The sequence below is a fragment of the Astatotilapia calliptera genome, chromosome 6 (assembly GCF_964374335.1).
Source record: "Astatotilapia calliptera chromosome 6, fAstCal68.1, whole genome shotgun sequence".
Classification (NCBI taxonomy): domain Eukaryota; kingdom Metazoa; phylum Chordata; class Actinopteri; order Cichliformes; family Cichlidae; genus Astatotilapia; species Astatotilapia calliptera.
Genome location: NC_137427.1, coordinates 25,005,946 through 25,019,873, shown reverse-complemented (window position 1 = coordinate 25,019,873; position 13,928 = coordinate 25,005,946). Strand labels below are relative to the sequence as shown.

General features: G+C 42.4%; 1 protein-coding gene across 5 annotated transcripts in view; it reads left to right on the top strand.

Moving 5' to 3' along the window:
- Positions 1 to 13,928, top strand: part of bnc2 (basonuclin zinc finger protein 2) — a 163,257-nt gene that overhangs the window by 53,723 nt on the left and 95,606 nt on the right. For 2 of the 5 annotated variants that reach the window (XM_080302981.1, XM_080302980.1), the window contains exons 2-3: positions 5,492 to 5,586; positions 5,831 to 5,887. The exons of the other annotated variants lie outside the window; for them this stretch is intronic. The gene's annotated coding sequence lies outside the window, so the exon portion shown is untranslated. The remainder of the gene's footprint in view (positions 1 to 5,491; positions 5,587 to 5,830; positions 5,888 to 13,928) is intronic. 5 annotated transcript variants of the gene reach the window in all.

Genomic DNA, 13,928 nt, shown 5'->3' with positions numbered 1-13,928 from the left:
ACCCTGCATTCCCCTGTAAACAGTTTACAGCCCCTTCCCTCTCCCTTATGCAGACACAGGCCAAAGCGTCAGTGTTGTGTTCAGCTAATCCCACTGTTTAGCCTTTGTTGGCGGCCTCTAGCAAGGACTCTGCAGCTTATGTCCTGAGGGGGGAAAAAAAACAGTCTTTCATTTGCATGCATATGTGAGTTTGTCGCACACATTAAAGGCCTCCCCTTTACCTCACCGTGCCGCACTAAACTTCATCTATATAAATCTTAAAGTTTGTTTGGGTTCTGTCTCTCCTCCACGAACCCGTCTGCCCCTTTGCAGCCCCATTTGTTTAGCTAAGCATGTGCTTGTTTTCTTGCCATTCTCTCCTTGATTGAGATTGACCCCAACATCTTCACAGCCTCACACACACTGACACACACACACAGCTCCTGACTGTGTATAGACACCGTGTGGTTTTGGCTTGCTTTGTGCAGCAACAGCCCAAGGTAGGAAATGCTGTTTAGATTAAGTGTGTTCTGATGTCCTTTCAGGCCTTGTTCCTGCTGGATCACTCCCCGTTTGTACCACAAGCCTCTCTAACACTACACACGGAAACACCAGCGGTTTAGGGTTAAGCACAGGACACAGGAGTTTACTGTTGCAGGGCTACATCTTCTGCGTTACTCTCATTCATGGAAACATTATGCATGTTTTTGTGTTTATAGCAATGTTCAAGTGCTTATCTTTTGGCTGTATATTCAAACGTTTCTAACGCAGTCTTTCTTTATTGTGTTTTCTGACTGAACAGCTCAAATAAAATCGCGTTTTACATATGTGTGGGTTCTGAACCTGAATTATTTTCATGTTATTTCCTTGGAGGTGCTCGTTACTGCCAGGCACTGAAGTCCAGCCAACTAGGGCACCTAAATAACAGCTATCAGAAGAAAGGAACAGATATCTGATGCCTGCTCTATGTTTTATTAGTGGAGAAAAGGAAAGATTTGTGTCCATTAAGTCAGTGTGGGCTCCAGATTCTCTCTCAACAGGCAGTCTTTAGCTGTTAATTTTTTCCACATAATCAAAAAAACAAAGAAAAGAGGCCTCGGTAGGTGATGTGTGCGGGAAGGGGCACTCGTCAGGATCTAAGGGATCTGTTGTATTTAGCCGGAGTATTGGTGTCAGACATTGACATAAGCTTGGTGTGAGTGCCTTTTGTTTTTAGCTGTTTTTCTGTGATGAAATCCAACTTTTTCTGACTGTGCCTTTCCATTTGATCAGCCACACTATGAGTGAAAGAACAACTTGAGAAAAAAGATGCAGATTTTCAATTAACTGCCACATCTATTTTTTTATGTCTTAATCTTCCCAATAGAAAATAGCCTAAATATCTAATGGAAAATAAGACATATCTTATAAGGCACTCCGGAGATTTAGTGTGCCTCTGCAGTGAAGCGGGGGGGATTCCCAGGAAACAGATTAAAAAGGTAAAATGTCCAAAATTAAAGCAGTGAGGGTGACATGTGATATTATTCTTTAGTAGGATTAAGGTTTGAAAATACTGTATTGCTCTATTCCCACAGTGCAACAAATATTTAGTCGAGTCTTAATGCTAAGTGACCCTGATGACAACTGTGGAGTTGTTTTCTCAGACTTCCCGGAACTACAGTAGTGCATCGTTGTGTTTCAGACTTTCCAAATCACATAAACTGTAATGTAATTAGCTGAAGACACAGCAATAACGTCTCAAATAAAGAGCAGGAACAAAATTAGGGAAAATTACATTTAGAAAAGTCCTGAAGCTGTTAAATTAGGCCTTATTTTGAAAGGTCCTAGCTCATAGTTAATCTAAATCTGATCTAATCATTTAATGTAAATAAGAGTGTTTAAATAATCTTATCGTTATTGCTCTTCAGTTTATCCTCTTTTATGATTCAGTGTCAGCTATTATATTGTTTCACAGTATTTTTGATAATCTTCACCATTTCTTCACATTCTTCTTCCTAGCGGTTTATATCCTGTGATGCAGGGTCCACTATTTTGCATGCCTTCCTCCACTTCTTCTTTGCATAACACTCCACTGACCTGACACCACTTCATCCATGCTGTGTTGACACGGAGTCTGGCGTCTGGTAGAGTTTCGCAGTCCGAGGTGACAAGGGACCCGAGGTACTTGAATTGGGCAGCTTTAGTCAGCGGCTCGCGATCAATAGTAATGGTACTGTTGGTCTGGGGGCCGCATTCAAGGTACTCAGTCTTCTTGATGTTCAGGCGCATGCTGTTTTTGGAGAGCCGGTCTTTCCACGCTTGTGTTTGGGTTTGCAGGGTTGGGCAGTTTTCTGTTTCTGATAGGCACACATCATCTGCATACAGGAGGCTCCATGGATGTGGTGATTGCAGATCAGCCGTCGTGGTGTCCATATAGAGGGTGAACAGCAGGGGCGAGAGGGCCGGGCCCTGGTCGACGCCAACGGTAATCGGGAAGGCTGGTGATGTTCCCGCTGAACATCGGACCATGCTTGTGACATTACGATAGAGCAGCTGAGTCCATTTCACATAAGCTTCCAGGGCACCATGAGCTCATAGTGATCGCCAAATCAGCTCGCGGGGGACCCGATCGAATGCCTTTTCCAGATCTGGGAAGACCATGTGTACCATTTTTTCAGATTATTTATAAAATTATCTACCCTAAGTTCAAAGTGCAAATCTTTTATTGACCTTTTTTACAGCTATCTATTCCACTGCCTACCTATGCTGTTGTTAAAGCTGCTATCATTTGAATTCTTACCTATCTGTTTATTTATTGTTTTTATTTATAGAGTAGGATATACTCCTTTATTTGCTCTTTCATTCTAATGCTTTACTCTTTATGTTAGTTTTCATGCACCAAGTACAACAGTGCTTGACAATAATGACCAAAAAACTTACCTTTTCTTATCACAAGAACCATTTTTAGCAAATGTTTATGTCAGACAAGGGGCTCATCTGTAGTGAAGGTTAAAAAAAGTTTAAGAGAGAAAAGTACTTGATGAAATAACACAAATTTAAAAAAAAAATGGGGATGGGAGCCACTTTTCTCAGTAGGTACTGCTTTTTCTGTGTGTATGTGGGGAAGTTGCTGGGTAAAAGTGTGTGATACGGATGTGCAGCAATGACACCTCCCTTGCTTTACTTGTCTCAGTGGTCCCAGCATTATTACCAATACCACCGCAGTACACTCCCTTATCTACAGTGGGAACTGATACAGCAACAGCCGCTACTTACGGGGCACACAAATATATCCACACAGCGCTCAGCAATCTGCAGCAGCGATCCCTGTGGGTCCTCTTCGATGATGCTGGAGTCGGCAGCGTGTGTTGTGGCAGAGGGATGATAGACGTGAAGTTACTTTGGATCAAATATCAAATCTTGTGCAGCGGTTAATGTTCACACTTGGATAATGAACTATTTGGTCACATCCGTGGATCCCAAAAGATCTGATCAAGTCAGGAGAGGGCAGTCAAGTCCTTCTGTCTGTTTTTGCAATTTACACACACACACACACACACACACACACACACACACACACACACACACACACACACACACACACACACACACACACACACACACACCTGCACTGCATACACACATTCCACTTGACTGGAAATCTTCAAGTAACCCCACGTGCCTTTGATTTGTGAGCTCAGCCAATTTGGTCGTACAGGCTCATGATCATTGAAAGTTACTGCTCAGGTGGGGCCAATGGATGTATGGGCGAACGTGTGTGTGCGTGCACTTGTGTTTCTGCGTATGCGTGTGGGCACACTTTGTGTCTGCCATTCAGTTTAGTGGCTGAACACATCTGTTCAACTTGCCATGTTAACATTCTCAAGTGGTCTTAGTCACATTAACGCTTTGAACCTCAAAGACTCATGCACTCAGACGTGGTCCATCTGCTATTTAAACTCCAGCAGAACCCAGTAAAGTTTAGATTCATTTTTATGTAGTTGACTCCTTTTCTGTGCCGGTTAAATTCTCCGAGCAGCTAGGGACTTTTACACCTGGTAAAGTGGTTGTAACCTGTTTAAATGGCAGAGCTGATTTCCTCTTTAAACTACTCACATTCAAAATATTTCCCTCCCTTCTAACCTCCTAAGTCTTCCGTCCCTCCTTCCATCTAAACCATACAAATCAATTATTACCCCACCCCCAGCCCCTTTTCCCTCAGTTTTCCTTCCTGCCTGGCTTGCGCTGTTCTTTGTTTGTGTTTAAATGATGAAAGTTGATTTATGTTATGTAGTGCATGGGAGTCTAATGCAGCCACAACCACATGTAGTTATATGCCTAATGTTGTATGTTGTCTTTTGGCAGCAGAGCAGAGGTTGACTATTGTTTCCCCTTTCAGACATGCTCCTATTAATCATGAGTGTGTGTGTCCAGGAGTGTGTATTTGCCACTAAGAAAGAGTTTAAATAATACTCAGTGCATGGTGAAAGGCCCGGACATACATCAAACCAGGACCTTTACCGTTCATGTGATACAAGGGGACACACGAGAAGAAAATGTAGGACTGAGCTACTGTGTTATTTTATCTCAATAAACAGTATAAAAATTAACGGTTGTGTAGTGGGTAATATTGTTAACTCACAGAAAGAAGATCCTGGTGTCAAATCCACCTGCAGGGCTGACACACCCCTCTTTGAAGCTTGCATGCTCTCCTCATGTCTGGGTTACCCCCGGCTACTCCAGCTTCCTCCCACTGTCAGAAGACATGTGTTGGGTTAACTAGTGATTCTAATTTGGCCGTAGGTGTGAATGCAAGTGTGAACGCTTGTCTGTCTCTTTATGTTGGCCCTGGTTAGATGGGTGACCCATCCACTCTGCATTCCCCTCTCACCTCACCATCCCGAACTGAATAAGCAGAAGAAAACAGATGAATGGAAATGAAAAGTGAATTTAAATAAAATCCCAGAAAATCTCTTTAATATTTATGGACATAAATTACTTACAATTTCTTACAAAGCACTTTAAGTACCTTGAAATGCACAGGCCTGTTTAAAATAAGTCATCTAAACAGTTTGGAAGTCACTCATTACTAAGTCCACATTTCATTAATGCTAACGATTTGCCTAATGGTGTTGCTCTCATATTAATAACTGACTATGGAATGTTTCATATTAACATCACACATGGACGCCAGCAGGGTGCTTGAAAAGACGTTTGAACCGTGGTTACAGTAACAACATTATCAACGGAAACTTAAAAGTCTTTTAGTTACAATATAATTAGCTGAACTCTTGACAACATAATGGAATAAACACTTCCTGCCCTAATGAGTGATCCATGTAACCAACGCTTGATCACAAGCCTACACTGCAGGCTACCTAAACAAATCTCAAATCATATTTGTTAAACAGGCTTTCTCTTCCCAAACTTTGAGCTTTTTCTTCTCCAAATTTTAGCCTCAGACACACACACACAGAAACTTGTGAAAACATTAACAGTGGTGTTGCTTACTGCAGTCTTTCTGTGATCACAGGTGTAGGTCATTTTGTGCAGCATGAAAGCCTGATCTTGCCTAAGGTCCCTAAATGTGTCGGGGGAGCTGTGCTAGCAGAGGATATTCATTCACAGGTGAGACCTGGAAAACTGGAAATAATGTCAGTTTGAGAAAAATCATCATTATTTATCAGTTGCATGCTCCTTTCAAACGAAATTTGGTGTTTGTGTGCTTTGCCAGTTCGTTGTGACCTGCAGTTTCCCATAACACCTCTCTCTGCATAGTTTTGTGAAACTAGGTTTATCTATATAGGTTATGAGCTGAATCACATGGCCAGTTTACAGTCCCCAGTATAATGTGTATGTCTTTGTCTGCCAGAGTACCCAGACAGAAAGGCCCAGCCAACTGGTGGATTCAAACCCAGGACCCTCTTTGGTATGAGTCAACTATGCTGACCGCCACACCACTGTTCCACCCTATTTCCTTTTTACCTCTGTGGCTTAAACCTACTTATAGTACAATTCAAGCACGGTCGCCCGTCCTTTGTCCGGCTTTGAGCTGGATTAACAGAATACTCTGCTAAAATGCTCCTTGTTTCGGGGACAAGCAAGTACCTTGCTAAAGTGCCTCATCCTCTTAATCGAGAGCTGCTATCCACCGTATTATGCTTAATGACGAGCTCCATGAAAACTGAGTTCAATGGTTAAATAAATTGACACTTTTAGTACATGCATTTATCTGTTGTAAATGATGTTTTTTCTTTTTTCATACTGGTAGATGTCCCACATCTGCTTTTACAATGTTAACTGCGCGTGTGCATGTAGATGTGTGTATATGTGTGTGGAAGAGTCCTATATGGAAGCAATTACTGGCAGTGAGGGCCCTCAGACACCCACAGTGCCTCTCACTATGGCCCAAACGGAATGTATCTCCCTCCCCCTTTTTTCTTTCTGTCTCTCCTTCCCTGTCTTTTTTTGCTACCTCTCTCTTTCTGTACCTCTTTCTCTTTCCTCTTTTCCCTCACTGGATTAAATTACTTTCGTATGAGTCCCAACAAAAGGGCAAGGTGAAACCCCTTTCTATTTCTTTTATTTATTTATTTATTTTTATTGGGAACAATTCCTCCCCACCGCTCTCCCTGCAACCATATTTTAATTCAAATCACACATTACCAATTTGTGCAAACAAGCCCTGAAAATACCAGCACTAATTAGAGTAAACCGTGCATGTGTGCACTTACATGCGTGCATGCTCAATGTAAAGCCAGTTACTAGTTAGTATGCACAGCCAGAGCCATGTAGGATGTAAGTTTTTTGGGAGGTCTCTGCGTCTAGTGGGCCGCTGTCGTCTACCTGTTTGAGTGTGAGAGCGTGTGGACATGTGACTTTTTGCATAGATAATCTGATTTTTCAGAAGATCCTAATTCAGAATTTAATGCTTGAAAACCAGAAGAAATCGAATTAGTGGTGAAGCATCCACTGAAAAAAAAACAACCCACAGATAAACTGGCAGCAGGCAGTGACAGGATTGCAGTTGTCAGGGTTTGGCAAATCGTTGTCACTCCCTCTCTTGTTACAGTAATGCAAAGCTCAATGAAGGAATATCGTCAGGCCTGCCAGCAGTTTCAATTCCTACGTCTGTGGGAACTGTGAAGTCGGAATTTGCCATGTGTATATCCCTCCAAACTGACTCTAAATGAGATAAATAAGTTCAGACTAAATTGGCAGCTCACGTCCAAAGTGATTACTCTTCCCTTAATGTCTCTTCATTGGAATGGGAGAAGACTTGGCCTGCACGAGAATAGCATGGGTGTGGCAAGGTGGTCTTTTCCAACACAAAGAAGTGACGAGTGATGGCAGCCAGAGTTTACTTGTCAAGGTTTTTATACACTCACACACACATACACACACACGCAGCATTCTCATATGCTAACTCCGTCCTCTTCAAACAGTTAGTCTCTCACTCCACACTCCTTCAAACTTGGCCTGCAAAGGAGCCTTACATTCCCTTCCCATGAGTCCTAGTGTGGCTAGTCAGCAGAAGGACCCCAGATTGCGCTGGCTGCACCGCCGCCTGCCTCGTTTGGGAGCGTGCCTGGGCCCTTCGTTTCAGTAACCTTGGTTTGCCCCCTCTGTTTGTGAATTCCTGTCGCTCCAATAGGACCACACTGTCCCCAGCAAAATGCTTTCTGGCAGTGGGCAGCTGGACGGACTGGTGGGAAAGTGAAGTGGAAGCTCAGATTGTCTTCCAGGCAAATAAATAAGGCTCGATTGTAGTTTTTCAACCGCAAGTTATTAAACGGCATTGTTTCGACGAAAATTAAAACAAAGGAGAAAAGAGGTTGGGAGTCACAAATCAGCGATGCCATTGTAGATGCAATTAATAATCACGGGAAGCTCAGAGAGCACGTCTAATCTTATCAGATCACTGGCATTTTCTCCTTTACTTTGATATCATATGTTTGGTCCTTGAAGTTGAACTAAGAGTTTTGATTGGTTGCAATAGCTCTCTCACATCCTGTGGCGGTGTTTTGTGTCTGCCAACACCCAGACTCTGGAGTGTTTAGCCTTCACTGCTAGTTCTGCTGTCTAAGGAATTTCATGGGCTAAGTAATTTTTAGTTATGTCTCCCCCCAGCCCTCTCTCTCTTTGTTTCTTTACACTCTTCCACTCCTTCTTGCTCAAAATCATAGTTATTTGTGGCGTGGCGCTGGGTAGTTTGTGGTTTGCAGAATGGCTGTATTATTCCTGTATTAAGTATCTAGTGTTTCACTTCAGTGTTATAAGAGGCTTCCCTGGCTCAAAATATCAGATTACCTAAAATCATGTAAATATCAGTATCCTCCTTACAGTTTTTCAATAATGCGTTTTAGTGCTGATACTGTTTGGAGAGATCTATAACACCGTCTCATTTAAAAAAGGAACTCCAGTGATTATACAAAGATCTTGTGGAGTAGTGCTGCATATGTGGTAAAGGACTACTGAACTGTCAGTGGATTTGCATTGGTGGAGGTGCCAGATTTTGAGGAGGAAGAAAAAAAATGAAATAACAAAGATGATGTCTCTGGCTCTGAGGCACTTTTATTAAAAACACTCCATGCAACCCTAAGTTTTTGACTTATGTGTACCAGGCTATTCTGAGTCAATAACATGTCATATTTCATGCTGGAGAGAAAATGTTCACAATGGACATTTGTATATGAAATATTTATGCAAATAAGTGTAATAATAAGTAAATTGCTAATTCGCAGAGTAAATTTTAAATAAAACAATATTATTGTAAGTAATCATCTAAGTCTTAAAATTGTTACCTGTAAATGCAATTTATGGTGTTTTATGACTTGTTGCTTCATCAAATTTAGTTCTTTACAAATACACTAAACCACAAGTGCCCAGCATCACCTACAAGTACCAAGTACCAAACAATTTAGTGTTATTCATGTCCGTGTTCTGAAGATTTATTTTATAGTCATATTGGTTCATATACTCTGGTAATTAAGACAGTTTAAGCCTGAAATTATAGCAAAAACGTTTTTCTGGCTGTTGATGGTGTTTTTTCATATATGATACATAAAAACAAAAAATAAATAAAAAAATAAAGTGATTCTAATAAAATGAATTGAGCATGTTGAATAAACCTTTATAAAAGCAAAATTTGATTTTTGAAATTTAAAAGTCTGCCCCCCCCCCCCCCAAAAAAAAGACAAAAACAATGAAGTTACAAAAAAAGGGCAACATTTTCAAATAAATTATTATTGTGTTATATTTTCCCACTTTAATAATCGTCTTTAGATTAAGTAAGTAAAGATTTACTGATAAACATATGATTATAACATATCCGTTGGTTATCCGTTCTCAATCTGCCTGTCTGCCCACATCAGTGCAGGTTCTTCCTCCTGTCTGTTTGCTTGACACTCCACTGTGTCACAGTGCTACTAATGGCCATTGCTGAGCCAGCCACTTTCTAAATGACACCCTCCTCCGCTCAATACAGCTGCTCTGCAGTTACACGCTCACTCTTCTCCCCCCTTTTTTTCTCCCTCCCTACTGTCTCCGCTGACTTCCTCTCATGTACAACGCAGTGGCTCCCCTCTCTCACGAGGAAGAAAAGCAGTTTCTTGTCAATTATCTCTCAATATTTTCTACTCAACATGCCTCTTGATGAAAGATCGTCATGTTGTATGGTGCACACGTCCTTTTATACATCACATATCAGTGGCTGGATAACTGACAGTGTGTGACTGGAGCGTCTTCTCCCCGCTGATTGCAGCGCACCCACCAACACAATGATTCGTTCATTCATCACCCCCCACCCCCCCACCCCTCATGCGTGCACACACGCACACACACACACACGCACACACACACACATGCACACACACACATGCACACAAACAGTTCTCGTTCTCTGCCTTCTTTTATCTCTTTTTCCCCTCCTCACAAAACATCACCTTTCTCTCCTTTTAATCATCTTCATCTCGTTGCATGTGTGTGTGTGTGTGTGTCTCTGTGTGTGTGTGAGAGCAGCAGAGGGTGGTGTAGCACATTTCCTCTACTGCAAGCTATACTAAGGATGTATGGAAGCCAAATTGAGTTTGGCCTTAGTTTGACTAGAGCAACCTTGCCAACCTAAATCCTGGATCGACACACACATGATCACTCTCATTCTTTCCCACATATCAGCTCTCCCACTTCCGCATACCCCAGGTGCCACTCGGATTTAATGTAGCTCAAATGACTTTATTAACTCTCAAAGGAAAAAGAACAAAAAAACAGTAGTGCTTGTGATGACTGAAGCATTCATCTTTTGTTGCCTCTGACTTTGTCTTTACAGGGACCACACACACAGACACACGCTCGTGAACGTGCGCCCTCAAAGTTCATTGGTTAATCAGCCAGGGGTTCCAGCATCCTAAAAGATGGTGGTGGCAACATTTTGGCACTGGCAGCTCATAACTGGATTGCTGTAATTATTCATTGGGAGAGTGATGCCTTCCAGGGGCTGAAGATTGATTAGGTTTGATACGCGACTTAGTGTAATCTGTCTTTGACCACGGCTCCTGTCCAAATTGGCAGGAATAATAAAAAAGAGCGCAAGTTATTTTTAAAAAGGAAAGAGAAGCGAGCGAGCAAATGAAAATGGAGGTGGGTGGACAAAGGGAAGAGAGAAAGATTGAGGCATATCCTGTGTCATGTCTCCTGTGGCGCCCCTTTGCCATACACAAACCATTAATCTGCAAACAACAACAGCCGGGCAACCATTTTGTTTACAGTTGAGCAAGACTCAAGCTAAATAAAGTCATTACAACCTTAAAATACACACCTCTTATTGTCAGCATCGTTGTGTACTCGGTTCAAAGTGTTCCGTGTTTCCAGGCGCATGTGGGTTTTTATTTTATTTTTTCCCCCCTTTGCTTGTTTTGTCGGCCAGACCAGCGCGATCCTCGGTTGTCTCATTTTCCACGACTAAAGTGTGTCTTCAGTTAATCCTCCAGTGTAAGCATGGCAGAACTTAAAAGGCTCTGATTAGGCTGTTGTGTCCCACAGGTTAGCTAGATATAAACTCGTGACACACTCACAGTGCCCATAGATACCCCAGAGACCTCTCTTTGTGTTAATTAAAGGAGTCTCAACTGCAATTAGCAGGCTTTACAATGAACGTACCCACAGATAAACACATACACGAGCACACATATGTGTACACACAGCGATACAGATACATCCAAACTGTGAGTACATTTACGAGCCCACAAACACTGTTTACAGTTGCTTAAGTATCACCATGCCATTGCATTTATTGTTAGGCTAACTACACCAGATTGTCTTCAGTGTCCACTAGTGGTCATAATGATGGGAAAACAAGCGTGACATGGGCTTGAAGCGGCGTTATTCTGTGGGTACAGCTAAAATCTGTTTAACAGATCATAGAAATTTGAAATACTAATAACATTTTCTACTTATATTGGAGTTATAATGCAAAGAATTTAAGTGTGCTAGGCATAAGGATTTGAATCCATGGGTCATTTTAAATCATTTTTAAAATATCCAGAGCCCTGCGACAGACTGGCGACCTGTCCAGGGTGTACCCTGCCTCTCGCCCTATGACAGCTGGGATAGGCTCCAGCGCCCCCCGCGACCCTGAAAAGGAAAAGCGGAAGCGAATGGATGGATGGAATATCCAGTGGCAGTTCATCTTTCCAGGAGCAATGCTCTTTTTTTCCTCACAGAAAAAATAATAGTTTTTTTATTAGGATTCCTTTATGATGATGGTTTTAAATGAAAACATCTGGCAGTGATTTTTGCTTTTTGCAGCATGAATAAAATTATATTCACCTCCATTACGCCTGGTCAAAGCGTTCTCATCCCTGCTGATCAAATATTCCCACACAAGAGGTCGAGAGTTTGTCAGTTGGCTGATTTTCTTTAGTTTCCCCTCACCGGTGAAGTTTAGACACAAAAAGTGCAGGCTTAGGGCGATCCGGTGCTTTTAAACGTGCCACCAATTGATTCTTTACAAGTGTGCGTATGTTATGAGTTGGGAGTGAGAGATAATCATGTGCACTGATGCCAAAGGACACTTTGTCCGTGCCTCTTTGACACAAACGCAGAAATGAGAAAAGGCTGGCTTTGTTGGACGCAGAAAATTAGCTGACATTATTTAAAGGCTTTGTTATGTTTCTGTGTGTTTGTCTGGGGATTTTATAATCAGCGCAAATGAACCCTTGGTGCCATTTTTTGTCATTTTACGTCTTATTTTTTGCATATTTTATGTATGAAAGGACACATGAGGAGATGACTTAATAGCAGTGATACAAGTGCTTGTGTAATTTTGTTGCAGCTCTTCAAGCTAAGACTTGAGGAGTTGTGTTGTGCTCCCTGCTAACATGGGAGTCTGGTTCCATGGTGGCCAAATGGCCCATCATCCTGCCGCCTTATGTACCAAATTAGACCTGTGCTCTCCCGGTGTGCTCAAGCCTTGTTCACAGGAAATCAAGGCCAGGTGGAACTTAAGTGAATGAAGTCCTGCTTTGGCACATTCTAGCTGGGGAGATGACCAAGATCGTGGCCCTACCTTCCCCCCCTGGAGCTTGTCAGATGTTGGAAGAGTACACAGACCCACAGAGACACACATAAACACAGGTGCGAATACCTATTTGCTGCAAACTTGCAGTGGATGGGTGCTGTCAACTCTGTGGTGATGCTGCTTAGCCGCTCCACTCCCATATTTACTTATTTATTGGCAGCGATGGCTGCGATGACAGGGCCACTCACTCTCAGAAAGCCTCCCAGGCTCCACGACGTTTTAAGAGCCCCAGGCCTGGTTTGATGATTTTGACGCGAGTTAGCGTGTACTCGAGTTGTCGGGTGCATTCAGGGGGCTAACCGTTCTAATGCGTTTACCCTCCCGCCTTATGAGTGTGTTTGTGTGTCTCGAAGCAAAGTGTCACTTAATAATTTAGCTGCTGGTTTCGTCCCCCTCGCCATCAACCAATCCATTCACAGCCCTTTATGTCTTGCCTCTGGGAATGTGGAGGCCATTCCTCTGCCTCTCTGGGAGTGATTGAACCAGCAGAGACAGGTGACAGAATCTGGTGTGGTGGTGTGTGAGGACAAAGTGCGAAAGACTGACTGCATGAGAAAGAGGGCCAGACAGCCGAGCTGTGAACCCAAATGATGGGAGGAAAGAATAAAAAAGAAAAGTAGCACAAGCTGATTTCTGTAGAAATGGAAGACAAGAACAACAGATGCTCCGAATCTCAACTTAAGTGTGAATACAGCCTCACTCCCATTCTGACCTTAAATTGGTCCTGCGTGTCTAATGTTTTAAAGCAATGAAACACAGACATGCAAGATGGAACACATGCTCATGCATAACGCTGCACACACACACACACACACACACACACACACACACACACACACACACACACACACACACACACACACACACACACACACACACACACACAGTCAGGTTTCTGGCCTCTGTGTATGCCAGATGTAGACATGACATATTTTTTCTCTCTCATCAATGTTTTCAGACTAATAGGTTCTTGTTCTCGGTGGAAGTGGTTCTAAGCGAGAGCAGGAATTCAAAGCTTGCATGCCAAACCTGTGGCTATGGTTGTAATAATCAAATAATGTAACTTGGCCACGTGCAAGAATGCGTGTTAATACATGAGAGCTTTCAACAAAGCACCCCAAAGCCAGTGGCCTTCTATATACTTTAATATGACTTCATGTTCACTTAACCCTCCTCTTCTGTGTAATTGAAACCTGATGGTGGAATAATAATCATTTTTTTTATTATTTTTTTTCCTCTTTATGCATTCGCTAAGCTGATTTTTGCCCAGGCTGTGGGATAGTATTCAATTACAAGGGGTTTGGAGGAGGGGAGGGCAGCAACGGGCATTACACTTAGAACCTCTCCACGGGGCTCACAGGAAGAGAAACTAAAATGACTTTTTAATGTGCTG